We start from the raw sequence: 6,186 nt of genomic DNA, 5'->3' as shown, positions 1-6,186 counted from the left end.
TGAGGGGGTTTTGTTTTGTTTCCCTTTAGAAGATGCCCCATATACTTTTGCTTTCTATGGTGAGAATCTAAAATACGTCATATCATGTGTTGTAACAGTTCGAGGTGCATGGTAAACAAACTCTTTGTACCTCTATGATTGCCATCTGTTGCAAGATATTTTAAGGAAAACACTACTTATATTAGGGCAATCTTCAGGACAAAAGTGGGCAAACAAGATGTTTGGAAATATTGTGGGCTCAATTGTACTATAGTACACTTTTAGCTGTGTGTCATAGCCTTACGTTACTAAAGGTGTTTTTATCATAACATGATTGATCAATTTGAGGTGTCATACCAGTTACAGGAATCACTTCACATTAGCAGAAAAACAACAAAAATACCCACAGGAGAATTCTATGAAACATCAGAGAGGTGATTGAGTGCCCATACAATGGGTGAGACAGCAATAAGGTGACCAGAGACATTTTGCTGGGCCTTGCCTCGCAGCCAGAAACTCCTCACAGCCTTGCTAACTGAGGAGAGGTGCTCATTACACACCCATGCCATCCGACCCAACTGCATGGCTCCCCACATACTGCAAAATCTCCCAAACAAGTGGAAGCTAAAGTAGCTTACATTATGGAAATACAATGAAATAATGGTCAGAAGAAGCTGAGAAAAGTTACCAACCCAGGTACTGTGATGTACTATATAGCTGTGTATCTCATCGTGAAAAACAAGTGCTTTGATGAAAAACTGTATGTATCACAAATACAAAAACTTAATGTGTATTAAATATTCATTCTAAAAAGCAGTGACAATCAGAATTTGTCAGAGAAAGACAGATATCTTTCTCTCTCCCTCTTACACACACACACACACACACACACACACACACACGCAAGGATTAAGAACAATTCCTGGAAGCTAGAACTACATGCTTACCTCTCTCATGAGCACAGGTGGCCAAACATAGGAATCATGCACTGCTTCCACCTCAATTCAAAAGGAGCTGGACTGGAGGCAGAGTAGCCAAGAGGGAACTGGAAGTCCAATATCAGAGACAGTGTTGCATCAGCAGGTCAAGTTGCTGCACAAACATGATACAAAAAGCATGACTGTTAAAGGAAGGGGACAATGGAGCCCATGAACACTTAGAGTGACTGACATGGGTCCTTGTGGAGGCCTGCACCATTCTGTGGCGGTCACAGTGAACACAAACAAGAGATGGTGCTGTGGTTTTGTTTCTTTCACCTGGACACAGATGCTACTCTGATCTCCATGATATCCTGGTGTGCTCTAGCCTCTGCGCAGCTTTGAGCGTCCCTGTGTCTGTACGTGTGTCTTCTCACTCTGGAGCCAGGATTGTCTTGGGTTGTCCTGCTCACCTCTGGACTCCCAGCTGGCAGAAGGCTATGAGTCGGTCAGATGTCCCTGAATACATCTGTCATGTACATTTATCTGTAAATAATGAACCTCCTCTAAAATAATGAATGATACTGAGCGAATGAAGGAGCACAGCCCTCTTTCTCCCGCCAATCAGTGGAGTCAGAAACCTCAGGTCCTCCCACTCCACCACGAGCCTCCCGAGAGGGGGCAGGCTCAGGTTCTCTGCAGGTGTCACTGTGTGTTGCTCCTGCATGGAAAAGCCACTGCTCTCTGGGGACTCTATCCTGTGGGACCTGCTTGTCCAGTTCCCTGGGACTGCCCCAGTTTCCACACTGAAGTCCTAGATCACAGGTAAACCATTGGGTGGTCACCCCATCATGACTCCTCCCTCAGGCACCAGGATCTACTTGTCCTCACTTGAGAGGCTGACTCTGGTCTCATCTCTGCACATCTGCTCTCAGGTCTCAGGAACAGGCTAGACAGGAAGAGGCAATGGAGCAAAGAGATCCAAGTTGGAACCTGCTGAGAGATCTTTATTCTTTATAAAAACGTGGAATCAGCACCACTTGCTGCGGTCAAACCCAATGTTCTGGAAAATCACAGAGATTGCATTAGCATTCGGATTCTGGAGTCAAGGAGCTGGAGTCAGCTCCCAGCCTGACCACTCATTCCCGGTGTGACCAGGGAGAGTGACCTGCCCTCTCTAAGCCTGTTTCATCCTCTAATGGGAGTGGTGATCCCATTCCTCACCTTGTGGGGTTAGCGATTAAACCATGAACTAAGACTCCCATCACTGTCCCTGGCCCACATGCAAATGAGCTCTAATTGATGGTCACTGCTGATATCATGGTCAGCATTAACTTTCTGACCAGCTGTTCCAAGATGATGCTTCATCACAGAGCTCACCACGCCTCAGCATTACTGCTCATTACACTTCTCCCCACCAGGGGGCGGTGTGCCCCTCTGCTGTTTAGGACAATTAAGGACCTGACCAGAGGACATACTCAGAAATCCTCTCTAAACAAGGAAGTACTAAGTTCCACCCAAAGCCTGTGAAGTTCTGGGGAGACACGGGCCCCTCGGAATGTCCACAAGGGACCTCCCCAACTACCTTTCTAGGATCTGCTCTTCCTCCCCTATCCTCCAATTACTCTTAGGAGAGCTGCCCAGCCCTCACCAGTATAATCCAGCCAATGAAGGCTGACACACACACGGGTGAACACTGAGGGCTTCTTGGGGTAATTGCAACCAGGGCCAGAGCCAAAGCTGACTATGCCATCGACCTGCCAGTCAGTGCTCACTCCAGGGCAGTTGAGGGGTCCTCCAGAGTCACCCTGTCATGGTCAGAGAGGTGGGGACTGAGCCACGTCTCAGCTGGAAGGAATTGTCCCTGACCTGGGGGTTGCAGACACACCCACACTGCTGCACCTCCCCCAGCTTCAGGGCCTCAGTTGGCCAGGACCAGGGTCTGTGCTACCACAGCTGCTGAGCAGGAAGGAACCCACACAGGACCTCAGCACAGCCCCTGGCACAGAGGGAGCCCCGAGAGACGCCAGCGCCCCCTGCTGGCAGCACCTTCCCTGCTGCCTAGGAGGACTCAGCTGCCCCAGCACAGTGGTTGAGGATCCCTGCAGAGCCCAGAGTGGGTGACTCAAGGTGGTGGTGTGAGTGTCCCTGCTGTGCTGCTGGGGAAGCCTGAGCAGGAGGAGGGACAGTGATGGTCCCAGGAGAGGGGGTGTGTGAGCTGGGACAGCAGTCAGGGTGTGTGGGCTTAGCTGACTTCCTCCGGGTATTGCCTGGCCTGGAGCCTGACTGGGTTCGAAAGAGAAAACAGCTTCAAGGACACTGAGCCCAACGACCCCAAGGGATTTTCTGCCTCTCCTTGGGTCTGCTGTCCCCTATGCAGGGAGGGAAGTTGGTGCTGCTGCTCCCTGAGGCTCTGCCCAGTGTATGGAACCTGGGCCCAGGCTGCTCACCCTGCACACTGTCCCTGGGAGTCTCCTAGATGAGCTGTGGGTCATGGAGGGAAGAACACAGGAGACGGTCCCAGGCTGGGAGCTCACTCAGGTTTGGATGCATCACTTTCATCATAGTCGTTGTGTTTAATGATCGTTTTCCTGGGGATGACTTGTGCAGTTCCCCTTAGCGCCAATATGTTATACGTACCCAACAGAGCCCAGTATGTTCCGATCTTATGACTGCCAATGGAGGGGAGGTCAGTGTGTGTCCAGCTGCCAGGCTCCCGTAGTCATCCACTGTTCTGGGCTGTCTGGTCTCACAGGAACAAACACCAGGACTGGAGGGGTTACCCCTGGAACTCACAGAAGCAGTGAGCAGCCATCATATCCCAGTCAGAGTTGATGAGGGTCCCACTACAGCTGAAGTACAGATGGCCATTCAGTTCACACAGCAAGGTGACCAAGTGACAGGAACAAGCAGTCTGAGGTCCAGGCCCACACTGAGGGTTGCAACAAAGGTTCTAACCTACACAACCTGATCACGTTCTAGTGCGGCCTTATCAGTTTCTTCTGATCATTGTGGTGCTCTGGTCTTTCCACCCAAGGCGCTATGATCTCCCTGAGGACTCCCACAATCTCAGTCTTCTAGGGCAGCCCCAAACCTTCTATCTCCTGACAGCTCCTAAGACCTTCTGTCCTCTCAGGTCCCCATATTCCTGCACCTCAGCTCTTCCAGGCCTCTTGCATCCTCTGAAGCACAACTCACCCTGACTCCATCGGCTTCCTTCTCATTTCCTACTCATTCAGATTCTGAGTATTTCCTGAAGATCAAGATTTGTAGAACATGGTCCCTGGCCCCAGGCTGGCTGTGGTCTGTGTGCACACAAATGCTGACTGCACACAGGCCGCTCACTCAGGCACACATGCTCTCTGGCTGCTTTCCTGCTGCAATGGCAGGGCTAAGTCACTGCTGGAGAAGCCATGTGGCTGACAGGGCCACAGCACTCACTCTCTGCCCCTCCCAGGACATGTTTGCTGATTCTGCCCTGGAGAAATATTCTGCACTATGAATATGCTCTCTGTCTCTGCTCTCCATGGTGAGAGCCACTGGCCACATGCGGCTCTAATCTTAGGACATGCTTGAATTTATTTAATTCACAATTAAATACTGCATGTGTCTAATGGCTACTGTGCTTGCAAGCACAGCAAGCCTCACCTTTTATGCTACCCTCCACTGCCCTGATCCAACTCTCCACTCTGCGCTCCAGATCTCAGAGCCCTGCTGTGGCACTCAAGGAAATGGAACTGAGTCCCCAAATCTGCCTCTATAGTGTCTGGCTTCCTTTATTACTGCACCAGTTGCTTGAGTTAAGACTTCCCTGACCCAAAATCACTCTTAATTTCCCAGCAGCCCAGTCAGGTATGTAGATGGCAGTGGATAAAATCTCTGTGTGCTGCTGGCTGTTTCAGATTTCTAGAACATATGAAGCAGATATGAGGACTGTCATAGGGACAGTGGGATTAAGGTTAGAGACCTTGTAATAAAAACATGATGTCCAGAGCCCACAGTGGGAGTCAGTGCAGCAGGTATTGCGCTTACCTGCCCGGCATACTTGGTGAGGGGACATGCAGACACCACTGACCACAGCTGGATGGGTTGGAGAAGTGGCTGGGAGGTTTGTAGATTGGTGGGTGTTTGTACATTGGTGCAACTAGAGAGGAGAACAGAGGAGAGGGGAGGAGAGCAGAGGTGGGCATCAGTCAGCCAGAGGGACCACAACAAGAGACTGGGGCAGGATCCCAGTGCTGTGGTGCCACACAGATTGTGTTAGCCCACAAGCTCCTTTGGCTCTCTGACCCTCAGCAGCCACTTTTGAAGTGAGCACTGGCACTACAACAGGGCTTTCCAGTGTCCCAGGAGTCCAAGGATGGAGATAAAATGCAGCCTCAGTAAATGGAGTGCCTGAGGAGGGTGACACTTCACACAGTCTGGGACAAGGAGCCCTCTCCCAGTGCTGGCTGCTGTGCCCGAGAGTGGAGGCTTTGGGGTGGCATTGGTGCTATGGTAGGACAGCCCGTCAGTGACCCACAGCTCACACCAAGTCCCTGGTTTGTGCTTTGACTCTGTGTGTTCAGATTCAGCTCCCTTCAGTGTGCACCCTAGGAGGCTGGAATGATGGCTGAGTGCTGGAGCCCCAGCCCCCACTGACTGCCAGCTTCAGTTAGGCATTGGAGAGCAACCCAGGGAGGGACATCTCTCTCTCTCTCTCTCTCTCTCTCTCTCTGAAATAAAACACATTGATACTTTTTTTTTTTAAAAGACATCCAGCTTTGAGATCACAGCCCAGACCCCTGTTCTAGGATAAACTATTTTATTTGTCTAAGTCTTTAAAATGCACAGTAGCAGCACAGAGACCAGGACAAGGCGGATCATAGGCTATGGAGCCAGGTAGAGGGAGTGTGAGTGAAGAATGAGAGTGTTCGATAGAGGAGTGGAAATTCTATCCATGCAGTCTCAGCACAGAGCCAGAGATGTGCAGCCAATGGAAGAAACCAAGGTTCCAGCTCATGTGGCTGCCCAGGTGGTGCTTGGTGGACGACTGATAACAGAGAAGCAGAATGGAAAGTTGGCATCAGAACATGCCACTTCCTTCAGGAAAGGACACAGGTGCTGGAAACCCTCAGACACTGATTCACATCCTGTCTGTGCCACCTCCCAGCCCTTGGACCTTGGGCACACAGCTTCACTTCCTGAACCTGAGGTTATCCATCTGTAATGTGGGAATCAATGCTGGTATCCATGTCAATAAATTGATCTTGTGAGTGTCTGGTTATATAGATCAGGCACTGCTCAGGTT

Source organism: Ochotona curzoniae, unplaced genomic scaffold, assembly GCF_017591425.1.
Source record: "Ochotona curzoniae isolate NIBS_2020 unplaced genomic scaffold, NIBS_Ocur_1.0 contig_3255, whole genome shotgun sequence".
NCBI lineage: Eukaryota > Metazoa > Chordata > Mammalia > Lagomorpha > Ochotonidae > Ochotona > Ochotona curzoniae.
The sequence above is the reverse complement of the archived record's forward strand: the minus strand, read 5'-3'. Positions refer to the sequence as shown.